Here is a 21,365-nt window from a genome sequence, read left to right as displayed (position 1 = left end):
TGAGTTGGGGTGGAGAGGGCTTACTGATTTGTGGGTAGAGGAGACCGGCTTTCGGTTTCCAATAACACATTTACCACTTTACATACTTACTTCCCTTTTCATTATCTTTCAATATTGCAAGCACTTAGATATGTGGTAATCCCAAGCATCAATTTGTAGTTCTACGACCGAGGCACTCGTCTGAGAAGAGGCACTACCAGCCGAGGCATCTCAGGCGCCTGGAAGTTACATGGAGGTCTCTACAGCAGGCTCATTAACCTGCTCAGCTAGCAATCTGCAGCCCCCACGTGAGACACTGAGGCTAGACCCAGATCTATAAAACAGGACCTTTAACAGACCGAGCTATCTTACTGGATCGTAACCTTTCACCTGATGATCTTACCCATACCTACACCTATGCTAACCTTCTGAACCAACTTGCTGGGATCTGAACCCCTGGCCTGAAGCCTACACGCAGGCAATGGCAACAGGAACTCCAACCCCGTCAGCCTGTGAAGTCCTGTTCACGGCACAGAACACGCATGCAGTGACTGCTCCATGGCGCCGCAGTCCTCGTGGCGCTTAAGTCCCCGGCGCCGCAGGCCTCGTGGCGCTTTAGAAGCAGCTCTGACCAGCCTGTGCCGTTCTCGGCACTTCGCGCCGCTCCTCGTTTGGCAGAAGAGCCCAAGCCCCACTTTAACTTCTGCGAAGGCTTTGAAATAACCGCTCTCCAAACACAGTTCACAGGAGGCCGGGCATTAGCGGGTGTTTTTTGCAGGCACTGTTTTCTTGAAAGCCCAGTCACTGCTTTAGCATGCAGCTGCACAGCCCGGCTTTACACAGCGAAATAAAACCAGACAGCCCTGTTTCTGCCTGCTGACTTGCATACCAAGGGTATATAGCGCTTGGTGTGTTTGCCTTGCGCCCCTGTGACAGGACTCGGCGTTTCAGGTGCATTGCTTTATTACAGGCATTGCTTCTCTGGGAAGAACGCCTCCAGCTAGGGAGTGCTTCTACACAAGAACTCGCTTTAGGCTGCAGTTTCTTGCCAGCTCATACTGAAACTTAAGACTTTGAGCCATCCACAGCATTCTGGGGGACTCGACAGAAAAGTGGCTACAGGGCAGTAGACACTTTATTGCCATCAGTAGACATGTTGGTCCTTGTTCCATCTCCTTCCATCCTAAGTGAAAGGCCCTGTACGCTGCTATGGCTCCTGCAGCAAAGTTCCTTACACGCATTAACCAGTCCGCAGCCCCGACAGAAACAGAATGCACCGGAAGCTTCTCGAGTCACCCATCAGGTAAGGTTGAGGAAACATCAGGTTCAGCTGAAGGTCACATGTATGCATCTACTGGACAGCTCACCCTTAGCATGGCGTGTCCCTGCTTAGGGTAAGATCCCACCGGCTGTAACTACCAGACCAACTCAGTGAAACTACAGCATTCTATATAGCACCATACTCGCGGTGGAGTAGGGACACACAGAACAGAGGGAACGTGATGCAACACCAATCCACACCAGCCGCTGCCTTCCTACAAGGTCTGGCAGAGAGAGGTTTATTGTTCTCACTACCCACAGAATGGGCGGGACAAAAAAACAACAACATTCTCGGTCCACTTTCACTGGAAGGGATATCAGAGTAAATAATTACTTAGGTGGTGAAGTAGAGTGTTGACGCAGTTATGACACACTTGCTGGTCTCTGGGCCAAAGAGGTAGCGATTCGGTTCCGACACAATGGAAAAACCCATGGATGTTTTAATTATGACGCAGTCTAAGGAGACAGCATGGGGACCTGGGTTCTTCTTACATAAACACATCAACTTGTGTCAAAAGTATCATTAACTGTGTTCTACTTTTTATGCATATGGGAAATATGTTAAAACTGTTGTTGCTGTATATATTTTATATGTAGCTAGGCTATTTTTATGGACATATTGGCCTAATAAACAACAAAATAGGGTTGAGCTTGTTCACCTCTACCCAACATAATTGGTGGCCACTTTCCAGTCAAAGGAAACGTGGAAGTCGGCTCCCTACAATGTAAGGGGCTTCCCTATGTGTTTATGAAGCACCACAGTATGTTGGGCATATGAGCCAGAGCCACAGGTTAAAGGTATTAAATACATCACTTGCTGTGAAAAGTACAAGGAGTATTTTAAATGCCAGAGTAACGTTGGAGGAAGTTGCCAGAGCCATCACAAATTGTCTATTAAATCAAGACGTGTTAAAACTAGACGTGTGCTGGCTGCAGTTTTTAAATTCATTTAGAATACAGAAAATGCTGTTTCGTTTTCCTTTTTTCATAGTCAGCAGCAGCCATTCGAGGGCAGGCCTTTTGAGACAAATGGCAGAGGCAGCTCGAAGTGGTGTTTGCATTGCATACACTGCATTTTGCTGAGTAACCAAGCCCACTTCCCAGAGTTCAGCCCTTTGGAGCCCGCCCTGGGCTGCCTACAGAGCCTGTGGGTGGAGGTGTGTGATTCGGACAGGTGACACTCGCCGGAGGCCGCAGCTGGCACCTGCTACCAAGAGACCTCTCCAAGCATAAATGCTGCACTGTGAAAAAATGCTCCCTCGTCACCAGCCTGGGGGGTCTCCTGGCAGGGGACAGGCAGCACAGGAGGGAATGTTTGCGTTTGTTTTTCTGCTTTACCAGATCTGCAGGAGGTTACAAAAGGGTAAGAAAAAAAGAATCAGTTTGGGGCGGAGACAGGTAAAAAGTCTAAAGCAGACTGGTGTGAGAAGTGAGGGCAAGCAAGGCTGTTTGGTTCACCTCCAAGGTGGGGTGCACACCCTCGGACCTGAACCCCCTGCAAAGCGTGCAATAAACTGCCTACACCACCCCACTGCTATCAGACTGAGAACAGTGTCCCTGTTCCTCCCCCCACCCCCCCTTCTCACCTAGTAAACTCTCCCAGCGTCTCTCACCTCAAGGAACAGGCAGCAAAAGGCAAGCACAGGCTGCCGGCGGTGATGCGCACACAGTACTGTCTCCACTCCACACGAGTCGACTCACACTCCACACACAACCACGAGGCGAGTCGGACTAGTGAAACTGAACCGTTACCGCGGCGCTTACCGGATCCAACGCGCCGACAGCAGCGCCACGCGCCAATGGCCAATCACTGCATGACTACAAGAAGTCAGATACAGTGATTGGCCATTGTGCACTGCGGCTGGGCCACCCACGCGTGGCATCCAATATGGATTGCCCCTGCTCTGCGGAATGGTGACCAGCCAATCCTGGCGCAGCATCCAGCGCCAGGATTGGCTTGGAGGGCACACTAACTGCTCGCCCTGTCGCCCTTTTAACGCCAGGGCTGCGCCGCACGCGAATAAACCTGCACCCCCCCCAGTCACTATGTGGGGCAGCTTAATATGCGCATGCTCGGGCAAGTTTCTGCCCCAAGCTGTGATGCGCGTTCTGACTTGTGTCGTCACATGACGTCTGGACTGACTCTCGACTCGCGCGGCCTGTCAATCACTCACACCAGCCCCGCAGCCCACCCCCCTGCGCACTCCCATTTCAGTCGGGTGCTGCCCGGCGGCGCGAAAAATAAAAAGGAGTCAGGAAGTTGGAACAACATTTATTTAAATTATTTACTGGCAGCCGCGGGCTCATGGGCTGGTGGGGCTACGCCCCTACGCCCCAATGGACGCACCGCGGCTGAGTGCCAGACGAGCGGCCAGAACCTTAGCGTACAGCTTGGTGTCCACATTTATTAGAGACAGGGGTCTATACGAGCTGCATTCATTTGGCGGCTTCCCTGGTTTCAGAAGCGTGCTAAGAAGGGCCTCCCTCATAGAACCAGGCATACTGCCCTCTACACAGATGTCATCAAAGAGGGTAGATAAATGTGGCACCAGTTTGTCTTTAAAAGCCTTATAAAAGCTGACTGTAAGCCCATACACACCCGGGGCACTGCCTGACCGCATACTCTCTAGCGCCTCCATGATTTCATCCTTCTGAATAGGCATCATCAAAAATTCTCTCTGAAAGTTAGCCAGCTGCGGCATCTGAATGTAGCTCAAGTAGTCATCTATCTCCTCTTCCACGTGGGAGGACCTGGACCTATACAGTCCCGCATAATAGTCCCTGAACTCCTTCATTATTTCCTACTCGTCAGAAAGTACCTCCCCCGATGACGCCACAAGCTCCTCAATCACCAACGGGCGTCGGTTATTTCGTATTAGTTTGGCTAATAACGAGCCGGATCTCTCCCCTTCACCATACATGCGCGCAGTGGCGTATTTCCCCATGTGCTTCACTTCCCTGTCTGCCTCCTCATTATATTCTGTAATTAGCATCTTAATTTGCGCTGTATGTACCGCATCCGGGGCAGCCTGATGTTGTTGCTCTAGCTGTAACAACTGAGCTTCAAGATGCTTTAGCCTTTGTCTGATCGATTTGAGAACACTTGCGTGTTTGGCCATGGCTATGCCCCGTATAAATACTTTGAACGATTCCCACACCGTCTGGAAACTATCAACCGATCCGATGTTGGTCTCAAAGAAGTTGTCTATCTCCTCTGCTATTTCTCCTCTAAAAACCTCATCCAGCAAGGAGTAAGGAGGGAAACGCCAAGTGAAAGGCGGAATTTTCCTCACTGGGGTCACGAGTACCAGAAGGAGCGGAGAGTGATCCGAAAGGGTGCGTGGCAATACAGTACATTCTATTATGTCTCTGACTACTGCTTGGGACGCCAACCAGTAGTCAATTCTGGTGTGTATATTATAGTATGCCGAGGAATGAGTGTACCCTCCCCGTGAGGGGTGTCTGTGCCTCCAGACATCCACAAGGTCCAATTTAAAGAGTTCCGCACCCATTTGTGAGGCAGCCGCTGAAGGCCTTCTGGGTGGTCCCCCAGATCTATCCAACTCCGGGTCGAACACTAAATTGAAGTCACCCCCCATAGCATTCTGGACTCGGTATAAGCTCTGCAATGCTGCGCTAACATATCGTAAAATTCTGGGGAGTCATAGTTCGGGCCATAGACATTAATCACTATGAGGTCATGCCCCTTACCCACACATCTAGAAATGAGATATCGGCCTTCGGGGTCCCCTTAATCATGGTCAGTTTTTGTTTGGATTCGGGGTTCACCCAGGTTATCACCCCCTTGAGTGCGATGTGTGTCCCGCCGCTACGCTGTTACCCACGAAGCCCTTAGCAGAATGCATTTTGCTCTTGAGCGGGAGGTGGGATTCTTGAATAAGAGCTAGGTCAATATGGTGTCTGTATAAATAGTTTACAACCTTTCTAAGTTTCCGGTGATCGTTTAAGCCACGTACATTCCACGGCATAGCCCTCAATGTCTCCGAGCTGCCATCGACAGTCATTCCTTTCGCGTCAGTCATCACAGCAGAGTGCTTCTATATATGACATGCAAGACTTGCTGAGCAGTAGGCAGAGTATTACAACAGGAGATATCCAGCACTTTCAGGTTATGACAGGTAGGGCCAAACATAACAATCTCAAGCAAAATCTTGACCCCTTCGCCCCCCCTCCACCCACAGCCGACCTCCCCCAACCTGGTCAGACCGAGCCCCCTCCCTCCCCCCCATACTTAATTAAAACTACATTTAGCGTACCCCAAACAGGCCCCTCTAAGGACCAAAAGTGCCAATAGTGCTAGGGCGGAGGTCGCCAAGAGTAACCAGAAGTCGTGTTTCAGCAACGTGAACCTCCAAAAGAAAACATGCCCCAGCACCATCACCCATTACACATCTATAAACATAGGCCATTATCAGTCCTCAGGAAGTCTTCAAAGGGGGATCCCTCCAACTTGTCTTCGACCCACCCAGTAGTATCTATTCTGATCAATGTGGTAGGCGAGACGTAATATAAAGACGTCGTTATTATTAACTTCCTGGTGTTACCCATATACAATCTGAGAAAAGTAACATGAAAAGATTTCACCCAGTTTAGGCACCGCTGCTTGTCCAGTGTCCCACATTTTGCATCTAGAGTAGGGCTATCCAACTCGCAGCAAGTACCCCGAAACCCCCGAAGAGGCCCCCTTTTAGGTCCATCCGCGCAGGGGCTTCGGTCGTCCCAACCAGACTATTCTTGCACATCCAGGCCACTGTGATCCTCTTGCTCTCCTGCTTGACTCCTTGGACTATTCCTCTGTTCTTTAGTCCATACTTTCAGCGATTTCTGAAGTTCTCTGGGGTCCGTGAAAAAATGCGAGTGACCTTGCCTGTTGATCCGCAGCCTTGCCGGATACAGCATTGCATAATCCAGACCAAGATCACGGAGTTGTTGCTTGTACGGGGCGAAGTGTCTTCTTTCCTCCTGTACTTTCGCAGTGAAGCCTGGGTACAGAGAGATGTCCATACCCTCAAATTGAAGCTTCCCTTTCTCTCTCGCCACTCTCAGTGCCGCATCTCTGTCTCTGTAATTTAACAGTTTCGCTATTATTGGTCTCGGAGGTGCCCCGGAGCGCGGGCGGGGGCCCAGCGTACGATGTGCCCGCTCCACGATGAACATTGGTGAGAAGGTTGCTTCCCCCAGGAGGGCGAGCAGAAGTTTCTCGACAAAGAGTTCCATTTTACCAGTTTGTGTTGTTTCCGCCACCCCCGTAATTCGAACGTTGGAGCGCCTCGAACGAGCTTCCAAGTCCTCCGACTTATCCTGGATGACCTGGAGCAGCCTGCTAAATTGTTCGCGGTCCTTGTCCCATTCAGTTTGGGCCTCCTCAACTTCTGTCAATCGCCTCTCAGACATATCCAGTCTTTCCGCATGCTTGTCCACTCTCTCCGACATGCGGTCCATGCGGTATGTGAGAGCATCAATCTTGGACCCGATCGCCGACATGCTGTCCTGTAGACCCTTCTCCATTGTCGTCAGCATGTCTTTAATCTCCTCACACAGTGAGCCCTCCGGACCCCTGCTCCGCGGCGATGGGGCGTCCACTTGGGTTTCCGGAACTTTCGACCGTCGTTGGTCAAACGTTAGCTTAGTTTGAGTTTTATTGCCTTTGCCCATGGTGTACAGTTAAAGCTCAAAGGTACCAGGCCTCACTGCGTCAGCAACAAACAGCGACAGAAGGTCTGCGCCTGCCGCGGCCCAGAAGCTGTGAACGCAGGGGCGCGTAGTAGGGTCAGCTCGTTGCTTAGCACACAGAATTTTCACCTCCACTCGCAGGGCACTCTCCAAAATGCTTGCTGCAGGGTGTCCTATGAGCAGCAACGTTGTCCCCCAGCTCTCAGAGAACCAAGCACGCGCGCCGTGGTGCCCAATGGCGTGTGCACAGGGCCGTAGTATGCCAGCGCGGGGTCCAGTGCTGGAGCAGTCCGGTTGTGATTATGATCCAAGTTCTTGCGCTTTGTTAGGCAGTCTTCCCTCGGCGCCTCACCCCAAGCGCAGCCACTTTTGCGGTGTTAGGGCTTGCTGGCTTGCTCCCGCGCCGTGCGACCTACTTTGGAGTATAGGCCAAGCCAGCTGGCCAACCTGTGCGCACGCGCTGTTAGTCCCCCTCTTGGTCCCCAGGTCCAGGGATCGTGGACCCCGTTTCACACCAGGTGTGTGTCGTCCAAAAGAAAAAGTGGGTCACAGTCCCCCCTTGGTGTCCTGCTTGTACTACCTGCTGGCTCTTCCCTACGACGTCGTGTGGCGAGGCGGCGAATGGGAGGCGGAGGGTGTGGGGGGAGGGGGGGCAGCAGGCCCCACGGCTTCCCTTCCCCAGGGCGCAGGCCTCACTTCGTAATGCCCCTCCGTTTGGTGGTTGTGGTCACTGTCGTCTGCTCAGGCCCTGTAGGCTGCGGGCTGTATGCTGGATGGGTAGGCGATAGGTCCAATACTGGGAGCCCCGTCCTCCGAGGTGGTCTCCCCACGTGACGTGCCAAACTGGGTTCTGCTCGATCCCTAGGTGTGAGACTGGCCTCAACACTGAATTAATGCCCCGCTACTTCCACTTAGCTGCGTGGGAGGTATTAGGGGGACAGCAGGAGGTGCCAGTGTATGTGCGGAAAGCCGATAATACCTCCTTCCTCCGGGTGAATCACCCTGCACCATAACCGTCAGCGCAGCCTCCGTGATAGCGCCGATCTCGTTAGCCCCGGCGACAGTCCACACTCCCGGTCGCTTCAATTCTTGAGCGAATTGCACTTTTTTTGTTTTTTCCTCCGTACCGGCAAGATCCAGAAAAGGCCCGGGTGTAGCCCTGGCGCGTAGCCTGCACGTACACTGACGTACGCCAGCTCGCCCTTCAGGCAAGATCGGGGATTGCGGCCTGATCCGCTGGGCAGCCGGGTCTCGCCTTATCTCCGTCTCTCTGTGTTTCTGCGGTCAGCAATCGCACCCAATGTTGCAGCAGCCTGTCGAGAGGCGATTCCCCTTACCACTGCAGCTTGGCCTCGTCAGTAAAAGGATGATTATCAGGATTTTGCTGGGTGATAGCGGGGAGCTCAGTGCCTATGCGTCCACCATCGACGCTGGCAAGCTCCGCCCCCACGAAAATGCCTTTTATTTACGTGTTGGTTTTTAAAACATAAATAAAAGGCATTGCCATTTACAAAATCCAATAGCTTAAACTCTCACAAATGCGAGACCTATTGCATAGCAAATGCTTGTTTGAAGATTGGTATCAGGATCTTCAAAACAGCCATGAACAACAGATGTGCAAAGGATGCACCTGCACATAATGGAGGCTCTATACTAATCCAGGACACAAACATTTTATGATACTGTTTGGCAACTCAGCAGCCCTGATCATTATTGGTAGCTTTGGTGACACTTGCACGCAGACTGGTGAAATGGAAGATAACTGGAGCTCTATGCACCCTTCTTTCATGCTTGTGCAATGAATGCGCTGTTCTGAGCCAGTAACAGAGCCAACGGACTGAACACAATTCAGGTAATCAACTTAATCACTAACATAGTGGTGAACGTAAGATGTGGTGAAACTTCATGCCCTAAAACACCCTAATTAATTCTGGGTATTTTAAGGGAACTGGAGGGCATGGATATAATCTCGACTGAAATCAGTCAAAGGCCGCAATAGCGTGTGGCCCAAAAGGCTGGTGGTAGTTTCTAGGTAGAAGTTAAATCTTCTAAAACTTTACAAAGGCGAACGCCCAGGAGGTTGTTAAGGGACGTCTAATTGAACTCATGCTAAAGTTGAATATTACCCAGATGATGTCTTCATCACTATGCGGCATGGACCTTTCCTTGAAGAGCATGCATAGGCCTGAACGAATATGGGTTTCATGTATGCACCTGAAAACCTGAGCGGCCTTATGAGCAGCGGAAATACATGAGCAAAGCATGGCCTAGCTTACAAGGGCATTCTGTACACCCTGTGTAAGACAAGGCAGAATTCGCCTGTTACCTGCCCTGTTAAAAAGGTTGACATCCTCGTGGCAGTAACAGTCATGCAAGTCTTTTTTAAGTTGTTCATTTCCCTACCACGGCTTAAAATAAGCCTTTCTTAAACATACATTGGCAAAATTAATAGGTCTGTTTTTTCGTAGTGGAAGTGTTTGGCAATATCTGGGCCACTTTGAGCCATGAAAGAATATACTGTGATGAAGCAACGTTTTAGGCAACTACACTAACATCTGAACACCTGGATGAACGATGGCAAGAATTTCCTGCTCTGTAAATATGTAATCTATTATTGTCCAAGCCTAATCGCTGTGAAAATGTAATCCTGAGCGAATTTGCAATTTGTATATATAATTATCTCTGACCACTAGTATATGTAGTAGACCTTTGCATTAACTACCATTCCTATGTAATTTTAGAGTTTATCTGCTTGTATCTCTTCCTTGAGTGACTTTACAAGTTGTACATTTGCAATTTTTCCCTCCTTTCGCTCCACTTGTACATTTGCAATCCTTTTCCTGTTTATATCTCTTATCTAACTCATGTAATCCAAAGTCCTTATGTAACGCAACTGGTTCTTTTGTAAAGCGCTCTGACACCTTCGGGTAATGTTGCCACTATATAAAATCGCAATAAATAAATGAAAAATAAATAAATAAAACTAAGGAAGTTGGTATTAGGGCTTAGTTGAACCGACTGCATTAGCAGAGTTAAGCCATAATCTAAAATAAAAGTTAAAAAAAGGTTAAAGACAATTAAGTTTGTGTTGTAAGTGGTAAACTTAAATGGACTAAACAGTAAAATATTCCACAGTATATACTTTAAACAATGGTCATTTTCAGTGCAGCTTCAAAAGGCTTATGTTTAAGGCCATCTTTGTGAGCAGAGAGCTACAAATCTAGGGACAGATGTAGCTCGCCAATTACCGGTCGGTAACAGCCGATTTCGGCCGTTACCGGCCTGTATTTGGGAATTGACATGTAGGGGAGCATTTTATTTACAGAATCGGTATATTTACCGATTCGGTAAATTTACAGATTCGGTAAAATACCGAATCGGTAAATATACCGATTCTGTAAATCAATATGTAGGTGGCACTGTAATCAGTGCCACTGGCCCTTAACGAATCGTTATTTACCATGGAATACTATTCCATGGTAAATAACGAATTACAGTGTACATGCACATCTGTGCATGTACACCTGTGCCATGTGGCACACAGACATGCCCTAGGGGCATGTCTGTGTGTCACATGGCACACAAGCCCGAAACAGGGGTGCAACAGGGTGTCAAAGTGACACCCTGTCCCCCTTGTAAAATCGGTAATTTTACCGATTCGGTAATTACCGAATCGGTATTTGCTATTGAATCCTATGGGCTTCAAGGCCCATAGGAATCAATGGCAGATACCGATTCTGTAATTACAGAATTGGTAAATGCCGAATCATACCGATTCGGTATTTTTACCGAATTTTTTACCTACATAGCAATTACCGAATAGTGAATACCGAATCGGTAAAATTCGGTATTTACCATTCGGTAATTTGCTATTACCTACATCTAGGCCCTAAACAGCAAAGTAAAACAAGTGAATTTACAAGTGTGATTAGTGTTTAGCCTTATGCTGCCATAAAGACAAGCAGTAGGGGTTTTGTCACAGTTTTTCTAAAACTTTATATCCCGACCTCATCAATCTAAAAAAAACAAAAATTTGCTAAAGGCAAAAATATTTTTGGTCTAAAAAAAGCAGACATTACTATGTTTACTCCCTAGGACTGGAGGGAACTATTTTGTGTGTGTATGTGCTCCTATTGAACGAACGGAGCTTGAATAAGACGTCCTGTCCCATGCCCACGCAGCGATCGCCATGGCGGCACTGAACATTACAGAGCTTCACACCGGCTGGTGTGAAAGACCGAATAATCGGAATAAGAAAGAGGACATCACGCCTCACAGGAGAGTGTCGGACGACATTCTCCCCCGCACAACCATACCTTGTTGATAAATCCAATTTTAACAAGGCTGTCCAATCCTTTTGCAGTCCTAAGGAAGACCCGCCTTTGGATGCACACAGCCAGCTCATCCTATCAAGGGTCGAAAACGTTGACGTTCTGTTTATGTATTGGTCCACACAGCGTTTCAACCAAATTAGAGAAATAATGGATCTGTTTGAAACAACTGTAATTGAATGTGGATACTTGTGTTGAAAATAGAGTGTATATATATATATATATATTTATGTCCATGTCATCTATTGTGAATTTCTTTTGAGCACCCAGTCACCAGTCACGACCTTACCTTCTATTTGTACACTTTGTTGATGTATTGTTTAGTTTGGACAGCATCCTTAACAAACTTGAATATCAAACCATTTGAAAGGCAAAATACTAAAATCAATTGTGGTCAGGTGTGTTATTTTTGCTTTTCTTGCAATTGATTTCCCAGGCGTATCATTCAGAGGATAGGTCTTTTCCAGTATTTATTCGTATGTTGTCAATGTAAATGTGTTTCCCAACAGAACCATTGTTTTTCTCTAATTAAACTACCCATGTTCTGAGGGTCACTGGGTTGCCCCATTATTTCTAATGGCCTTATGAAAGGGCAGCATGTGATAAGTCATAGTGAAGTCAGCCAATGTCTGAAATTGGCCTTCAACCCCTCCCATGCTCATGACGAGCTCAGCTCATCATGAGCCACGGTGGCTGTGTGCTCATGACGAGCTGAGCTTGTCATAACGGTCAGAACGCTCGCACGCGGGGCTAATTCCCCCGCTGTGCTGAACGTTCTGAAGAAACGGGTGTGGCCGTGACGAGCTCAGCTCGTCATGAGCACACGGCCACCGTGGCTCATGACGCGCTGAGCTAGTCATGAGCACCGGGGCGCTGTGCGCGCCCCTCCGCCCCCAGCACAGCGGGGGAATTAGCCCCGCAGGCAAGGGGTTAATGCATGCTGGAGTGGGTGAAAAAAATGTGAATGCACAACAGCAGACTGATGGATAAAATCAGGCTGAAAGCCCTATAACTATGTATGGTATACACATAATTTTAGCATAATCATAAGGACTTGGCTGCCACAGACATATAAAAGCCAATTGGTCTGGCACTGGCTGCTGGCCTCTTGCCTTTGAGTACGGCAGGAAAGAAAGAACAAAGGCAAGAACGAAAGAAAGCAATAAGGCAAGAAAAAAAGTAAGAAGTCAAGAAAAATGGCAGGAAAGAAAGAAGGAAGACAAGAAGGAAGGCAAGAAAGAAAGAACGAAGGCAGGAAAGAAAGTATGAAAGCAGGAAAGACAGACGAAAAAAGGACAGAAATAAATAAAAAAGAAAGTAAGAAAGAAAGAAAGACAGACAGGGTTGCAAAGATAGATTGAGCAGTCTGATTAGTTAATATTCACAGTTCGTGAGATATGAAGTAAAGAGAGAAAAAAGGCCAGAAAGAAAGAAGAAAAAATAGAAGGGAAGAAAGAAGGGAAAAACAAAATGAAGAGAAAATGAAGGGAAAAAGGAAAGAAAGAAAGAGAAGGAAAGAAAGAAAGAAGATAGAAAAGAAAGAAAGAATGCAGGAAAGAAAGGTAGCAGGAAATAAAAAGAAAAAAGAAAGAATGAAAGAGAGAAGATAAGAAGGCAATAAAGAAGAAAAGAAGGAAGGCAGGTAGGACGAAAGAAACAACAGAAAGACAGGGTTGCAAAGATAGATAGAGCACACTGACTAGCTTATATTCAGAGTTCATGTGAGCTGATGTCAAATAGCAGCATTCAGATAGTCAAGGCCACTCCAAAGGAATTTACAGCAGTATTAGCAGCAGATGATGTGATAAAGCAGGAATGTGCCCTGTGTGCCCTTCTATCACATTAGGCTATAAATACAAAGACAACATTGCAGTAATTTCAAACTAAAAACATAAACACCAGCACTGAAAGGAACTACCTTGTGTGCTGATGTGCTCCTTCTGCAAGGGCTAAATTCTGCCACTCAAAGTGATTTTAACCAGATGCTTTAGTAGTCTGACCCATTGCCTCATTCTGTATGCTGAGGTGAATGAAAGAGAAATGTGAATGACACAACACACCAATGGTTGAAGAGAGGTGCCTGAAAGGCCTGTCTAGTAAGTATGTTATACATATAATTTTAGTAAAATGAAAAAGTCTTGGATAATACCAGGCCTAAGAAGCCATAAACCAACAATTAAAATGTTATCATATCAATAAAGTAAATACATCACAGAACACACACTGACCCCGAATAACAAGCTATGTCATGTTGCTTCTGCAGTCTAACAAAATAAGTAATTATGAACATAAGATCCCTCAGACTACTAAAGCTGTCTTTGACGAGACCTAAAATTATAGCAACATCAAGCCTTTTTTATGGTTGACCGCCCACTCAAGACATTGAGGGGTGGGGGCAGTAAGGACAGTGTGCACACGCTCAGATAAGAAAAGAGAATAGGAGCTGTGCTTTCCTCCGGTGGTGCCTGTATTCTGTTGACGCTGGGTCCTCTCAGACCCTTCCTGCTTAGCACAAACAGACCTTTCCTGGTTCCCCCGCATCCCCAGACTAAATTTACCTTTTTAGCTTCCTTTTCTGTTCGAAATTATTCAAGCAAAAAAACACTGCCTTCCACTTTTCCAACTTTTGTTTTGCCATGTAGAAACATTTCCTCATGTTGGAAAAACAGTATGATTTAGATCTGTCGTTTTATTATTTTTTCTCTGATTTATTTGACTCTTCCTGTCTTTGAATTGCTATACCGAAATTAGGCATTTCTCCAGAACGAGAGCAATTGTCGGTGTCATAAACCCACCTGCATTTATTTTGGATATAACAATCATTAATTCTAAGTTCCAGCCTTTTGGCACTCATTCAGCATGTGAAAATAGACCCATAATACGATTATTTATTTAGTTTGTATTATAGGCTAACGGACCTGGCAAATCAACGATGGAAATACCAGCATCGAAAAAACAAGGACGAAGGTAGCCTTTTCCAATCGCCGTGGGATTCTAAATAGGATGTGTACCGACACATCTGTATAACAGTACCCTCTCCTCATGCAAACACGGTGAGGGAGCAACAAGATAATCATCTTTTACCAGAGACACATGCAAACATACCATGACACCTTAGATGTAAGCCCTGTTAGGGAGCTGGGAATGTTCACTTACCAGGGGAGTCCCGGGGACTCATCCGTCACCAGCCTCATTGGAATTATATGCCTCGCTATGTTTCCTCAGATCTGTTTCTTTTCTCAGGTAGACCTTGGCTGCTAAAAGCAGCTGAAATAAATCTGTGAGTGATAATGAGGAGTTACTAGGGAATTGGACCTGGATTGCCGATCCCCCTGGCAATTTTGCTCATTTCAAAATCGACCCCAAGGGTCCCACTAATAATGGTAGGGATTTTCCCTACACACGACTTTACCTCAGTATCTCCGAAGATAGGGAAAACCCGGGTAACTCGTAATGAGGACTCAAATGTCCAGTCAGAGCTATATCATTGAAAAACAGTAAAACATTTTTTATTTAATATGGAATATATGGTAGATTACATCATTAACACAGAAACAAGAACGTTCTAGCAGTTTCTGATTGTTAAAATGCACCCACAATCACCGCAATTATAGCAACTGCGGTTATGTGACAATGCATCTAGTGGTGCAAAGGTTTAGGCATCTTTGGCTACTCTAGAGAAATATTGACTGTATGGTGTATTGCTATGAGCTATTTAGAGTTAGTAGTAATAGGGCGGGTATGTTAGAAAAAAATGCTTCAGTGTTTCAAGTTTGCAATGATACCTCTGTTCCCTGCCCTAGTTTCCTTAGTGACAAATCAGTGGATTTATATTCTGGTGGTTAAGACTCCACACGTGTTCGACCTGTACTTTTACCAGGGAGTGGGCGAGGGGCTATACAAGCACACATACACACTCACTCATACTCATACATTCACACGTGCACGCACTCCATTCACAACACTCACTCCCAAATATTCATGCACGAACACAGGCACCAAACATTAAAAATAAATTCAGACTAGATTTATCTATGCAGCTCTGCCTCAGAAGTCCTATGAGGGCTAAGACTGCTGCCTTCCCTCATTGGCTGTCCTTAGGGCAGTCAATGAGAGCAGTCCCTCACATTACAGGTGGGATGGGGTCAGTGAGACAGCTGACCCCACCCCACTCTGGGATGTTAGTGATTGACACTCGACCCTGGGCACTTCAGGGCTTAGAACTGAAGCGCCCAGGACCGAAGCAAATCACTTAATCTCCCCGTGCCTAAAATGAAAGTGTGTCCTCATGTAACGTAACTGGTGCTATGTAAAGCGCTCTGATAACTGATTCGGTTCGGCTCTAGTTCGCGCTACATAAAACTCTGCAAAAAAAAAAAGAAGCAATCAGTGCCGCTTCTCTCGTCATGAGGGGAGGGCCTCTAGGTGCTTTACCAGGCTGATGCTGTCACGTCCACAGGAGCTGTGACTTCTTCAGCCCGACAAAGTTCAACTCAGGCAGACAGGGGCCTCTGCATTAAGCGCATGCAGGGCCGGCTTTAGCATTTGTGGCGCCCTGTGCGACAATGTATGTTGGCGCCCCCCAATGACCACCTGAGTTACGGATTCCCTCACTACCACCATTTGACAATGCCCCCCAAGTCACTGTAACCACTCTCTCTTAGATTCTTTAGTTTAATAGCGCCACCATCTTAATCGCTGTGCAAATCAGTATATAGGAAAGGTTACGTAAGGCAGAGGTCTACAAGGAGTAGGAGTCGCATGTCATCCTTACTGGTAGGCAGTATAGTTTAAGAGTCCTTGGACTGGAAAAGCACAAATTCAGAATTTAGAATATAACACCATTGTCAGGGGGTTTCTTTAATAATAAGAATTGAAATTAATGCCTTTTGCAAAATTAGGACAACGAAAGACTGGGCAAATAATATATGCAATTTACATGCAGCAGGCACATTAACCCTCTGGACTATGATGTTTCAAGTCAAAGCTCCAGTCTTTCTCCAGGAAGAACATTAATCACCGGAATTGTCATTTTTATTGATGTCTGGAATCTGCTGAGTCACTGTACGCGGCATCAGGTGCTTTTGAAAGATGAACATGGAGCCCTCAGTCAGCACCGATCGCACCGCCCTAGAGCCGGCCCTGAACGCATGTCTAGTTCCTGGCTGCTTGACCTGAAAATAAAGAGTGTGTGTCAGACAGACCTTTGCTCAGCCTGACAGACACATTCTTTGTAGTGGGCAAAACGTGAGGCGGTGTGGCCCCTCAGGACATTAGTACGGGCCACAGCTCATAAAGTTACCCAAAAAACTCACAACGTAAAAAGAACAGGGGTCCCAAAAGGATATTAGTAATTCTTACAGCATGTCAAGAGCTAATACCTAAAGCTATCAATCAATTAATCAATCAAATGGATTTATATATCATGGCTAATCACTCAAGAGGGTATCTAGGCACTTGAGGTTCATGATGGTTCAGGTGACTCAGGTGAATGGCCAGGTCCGGAGCGCTCTCTGGAATTTCAGTAGAGAGTTGGAGGTCCGTAGCTGCAGAGGGAGGGTGTCCCAGGTTTTTGCTTCGAGGCAGGAGGAGCATCCTCCGCTGTCACTTAGGTAGATGCAGGAGGTGTAGGTGAGTGAGAGGGAGGCGGAGCATAGTTATCTGGTAGGGTGGTGAAAATCCAGGCGATGGTTGATGTAGGCTGGTCCTTTGTTGTGCAAGCCTTTGTAGGCATGGATCATCAACTTGAATTGGATAGGATTGTACATGTCCAGTTAACGTGCTACATGGAATATGGGTGTCATGGCTCTACAGTCCTTACTGCAAGCAGCCCGGTTGTGACCAATTTAAGTTGCTACTAGCCTCTCAATCATCAATGTCTTTTAAGCTGGACTGCTTCAAACCTGCCCAGTATCCTTGGGACCAACACTGATCTCTCAGAGATACAAAACTTTAGAAACTGATTAGCATGTTTGGTTGTAGTGTGGATTTGTGGTTGGTGTGGGAGTCATGTGACCTGAGGCATCCACAAGATCACCATTTGGGAATTGGGGTAGAGTTAGGACCCAACCAATACTTATACATGCAATATATCTAGAACAGTAATTGATAAGGAAATGTGCTCGGGGACCCATTGTGGGTAATGCATGCCGTACAAATACATGCAACCCACCACAGCTTAAAGGACAATAGACGTAGAGTTAGTTGCAGTGAATTCCAGAGTTACCCTGCGCAGAAGGAAAATGTCCTTCCACCCCATCTTGCTTTGTTTATTCTTGGGATAGTTATCATTCAAGCTGAGCTGGATCTACTATGCCTACTGGGAGTGTACCAAGAGAGCAGTTCCTGAAAGTATATTGGACCAGTCCGATGAAGGGCTATATGGACCAGGCATAGTGCTTTGAAAATGATCTTCTTACTGACTGGGAGCTAGTGCAAACCATGCAATGATTGGGATATGGATGAAAACATGGGAATTTTTAGGAGCATTCTTGCTGTTACATTCTGTAGAGATTGACATTTTTTCACCAGATGCTTATGAGTGCCCAAAATACAGAGCATTACAGTTGTCTATCTTCGAGAAGATAGGTGCCATCATCATAGTCTTTTGCAGTTCCAGAGAAATGAACAGAAAATCTTATGCACCCTGAGCACAAAAAAGCCTGGGGTGGTGGTCTGATTCATTTGACGTGAGAAGCATAATTTGGTATCAAAGTTGACACCCAGGTTTCTTGCTTTTTGAGCCGGCAAGGGTAGGCAGCCTAAATCCGAGGCCCACCATGATGAGTTCCAGAAGGTGGTTTAATTTCCAAAAAGCAGGACTTTGTTTTTTTCAGAATTTAACTTCAGGCAATTTCTTTGTATCCAGTTTGCAATTAGAGACACGCAGCTACAGAAATGTTTCGCCTCTTCTTTAACGTCCGATGATATGGACACCACAATTTGTGTGTCATCGGCGTAGGAGAATACTGCGAGTCCATGACTGCGAATGAGATTAATCAAGGGGGTAATATAGATATTAAAAAGCGTGGGGCTGAGCGAGGACCCCTGAGGAACCCCACAAGGGAGGGAGAAGGAAGAGGAACTGGAATCTCCCTTGTCCAAAAGCTATGGCAATTCACTTGGGAACGAGCTCAGCAGAGCCTGTGCAGAGTTACTAAAACCCAGCAAGTGGAGTCGGTTTATGTGGAGTGAATGGTGAACCGTGTCAAAAGCGGCAGATAGATCTAATACAATCAATGCTGATTTGTCGCTCTTGTCGATCACTATTTTCAATTCCTCGGAGGCTGCTACCAGAGCCGATTTGGTACAGTGGTGTGCTCTGAAGCCGTACTGTGAGAAGCAGAGAAGCGGGTTGGCATCTAGAAATGATAATATTTCCTCATTATTTACCTTCTCTACTATCTTGGCTGGAAAGGGAAGGTGAGATATAGGCCTACAGCTTTTCACATCTTTTGGGTCAAGAGGGGGTCTTTCATCAGAGGCACAATGGAGGCTTTTTTCCATATGTTCGACAACTGCCCTGTGGTCAGTATCTCATTTAGTAATTTCACAAGTGGACCGGCAACTGAGCTGGAGATCAGATTAAAGACCTGGGGGGGTCTGAGGGAGCCCCAGGTTTGATGGAATTACTAAGGCTAATCACTTTTTCCGTAGTGAAAATGGCAAACTTGTAACATTTTTGGGTCTCTGGGTCCCTATGCAATTGTTGTGAATCCAGTTCCTCTGCAAGGGTTGGAGCCCCTCCTATACCCAAGGTGTTCTGGGTAAGATTGAAATCTTGAAATATAGAATTAACTTTGGTCTGGAAAAAATCTGCCAGTTTATTGCAGAAGGACTGGTCAAGGTTAAAAGTACTGTTGGTGCTCCAGTTTGACAAAGACTTAACCGTTTTGAATAGCTCCCTGGTTGTATTTTTGGCTAAGCTCATCTTTTCAGTGAAGTATTTAGACTTAGCTGCTTTAATTAGTTCCTTGTATTTCACAAGTAATTGTTTATACTTAATCTTTTCTTCTGGGCAATATTAATTTCTCCACCTGCGCTCTTGGAGTCTAGTTTGGTGGCTTTTAGTTCTTGAGTTTTCCTATGACACTTCATTAGTTTTTCTGGTACCAGTCTAAGCACTGCTGATTCTAACCAGTGAGTATAGTTTATTGATATTTTTCTCACATTGTTTTCTGAGACTGGGTTAGAGTCGGAAAGAATATCCTTTAGTTCGTCAACATCAAGCTTTTTCCAGGGCTGAAACCTGAGGGTTCTAAGTGCATTGGTACAAGGGCCTTTATTGGGGGGGGGGACCTCAAGTGAAGAAAAATGGCCTTGTGGTCCGACCACACTATAGGCGGACCTTGTCCATGCTTAGTTTCTGATTATTTGTAAATACTCCATCCAAAGTGTGGGTTGCTTGATGAGTGGTTTCCTCTATTAACTGCTGAAGGTCAAAGCTCTTAGGATTATCCACCAAATGATCTATATTGGAGTCGTTTGTCAGCCCTAGGTGAAAGTTAAAATTGCCCAGAATCATAAAGCTAGAATAATTTAGACATGGTTCCATTCAAATAAAGTTGCCCCGGTGGCCTGGTGGTCGGTAGATCATTAAACCCTGAAAAGTGTAGGTGTTGTTTGGTTTCATACTGAAATGAAGTACTTCACCTTCCAGATGAGGGATGGGCTGAAAGTTTGCTCTGATCGAATTGCTATAACCAATCGCAATTCCCCTGCCCTTTTTGTCTACTCGGGCCAGTCTTTAGTTATTGTAGCCCATTGGAATGGCAATTTTGAGGATTGAGGAGCTATCTGCTCAGGTCTCTGTAAGAAATATGATGTCTGGTTTATTTTGGGTCATGAAACCAGCAAATTCATATTTGGTTTTGATAAGGGAGCTTGTGTTAAGTACTACACGGGAAACTGCCCTCCCCAGATTTTGCCCTTCAATTGTCCCTGCAGGGATTGTCGCAAAAGTAACTTGCTCTTGTTGGATGTGGAAGTCTTTGTTAAAAACAAAGTTACATACTTGACATGTATTACAGTCTAAATTGGTGCTCCAATTATGAGTATGGCAGAGATTGGGCTTGCCAGCATTACGTAGTGCTAGAAGAGCTTCTCTAGTATACTTTACAGATGGGGCAGTGGGCCTGGCGCCGTCCAGGTGCAGACGGGTTTGCTATTGCGGCACGTCCCCTGCGCGCCTGGGCCTTCATCGTTTTTTATCTCCAGAGGCACGGAAGGCTAGACCAATCACCTCTATGATGGCGGCAAGCAGAGAGCGGAAGTGAGATGCTCACCATTGGTTTTCTCCACGCAAACGGGACAAACCTGTGGTGGACCAGAAAGTCAAGGGGTCCAGTGAGATAAGTTTTTCTTCTGGATAAAATATGTGGTACACCCCAAATCAGCATAAAAGTTTGAACATAATAGTTAAAAGCAAGGAGCTGTAAAGAACTCCGCACATGCTAGGCATGAAGTAAAGCAGTTCTTTATTTATATTTGCCTACACAGGCTCCAGGATGGGCTGGAGCAAAACACGTCAATGCAGTTCAGTGATCAGCTGTCAACTGTCAATGGACAGTTGTCAGCTGATGACCTCACAGCTGGTAAGGTGTCCGCGCTGGGACAGCACGAAGGCATACCACTTACGGTGTCCATGCAGAGACACAACTACAGAGGTCATAACATATCCTCCCTCTTAGGAGAAGAACGGAAAAGAGGAGGAGGAGGGGGAAAGGGAGAGGGAGAGAGTGTAGGGAAGTGCACCAGGGGAGGTGCAATCTACTCACAAATGTAGTCTCTGAATTTTATTGGTGGGGCTAACAGCCTACCTGCCCTGCTTCTACCTACAGGTTAAGTATTGTACTGCGCAGGTGGGGTGGGCAACATACGTCTGACTCTTCCTGTTGCAGCCTGAATGGATGGTGCGTCCACGTGCCCAGAGGTGGGCTGCATGACGTGGCTGTCCTTTGACGTTTGCGCCGTGGGGAACTCATAGTCGGACTCATAGTCAAATGCACACGGTTGTGCAGTGTCGCTCTTATGTTCTTGAAA

The sequence above is a fragment of the Lissotriton helveticus genome, chromosome 5_1 (genome assembly GCF_964261635.1).
Source record: "Lissotriton helveticus chromosome 5_1, aLisHel1.1, whole genome shotgun sequence".
Lineage (NCBI taxonomy): Eukaryota > Metazoa > Chordata > Amphibia > Caudata > Salamandridae > Lissotriton > Lissotriton helveticus.
Note: the sequence above shows the minus strand (reverse complement) of the source record.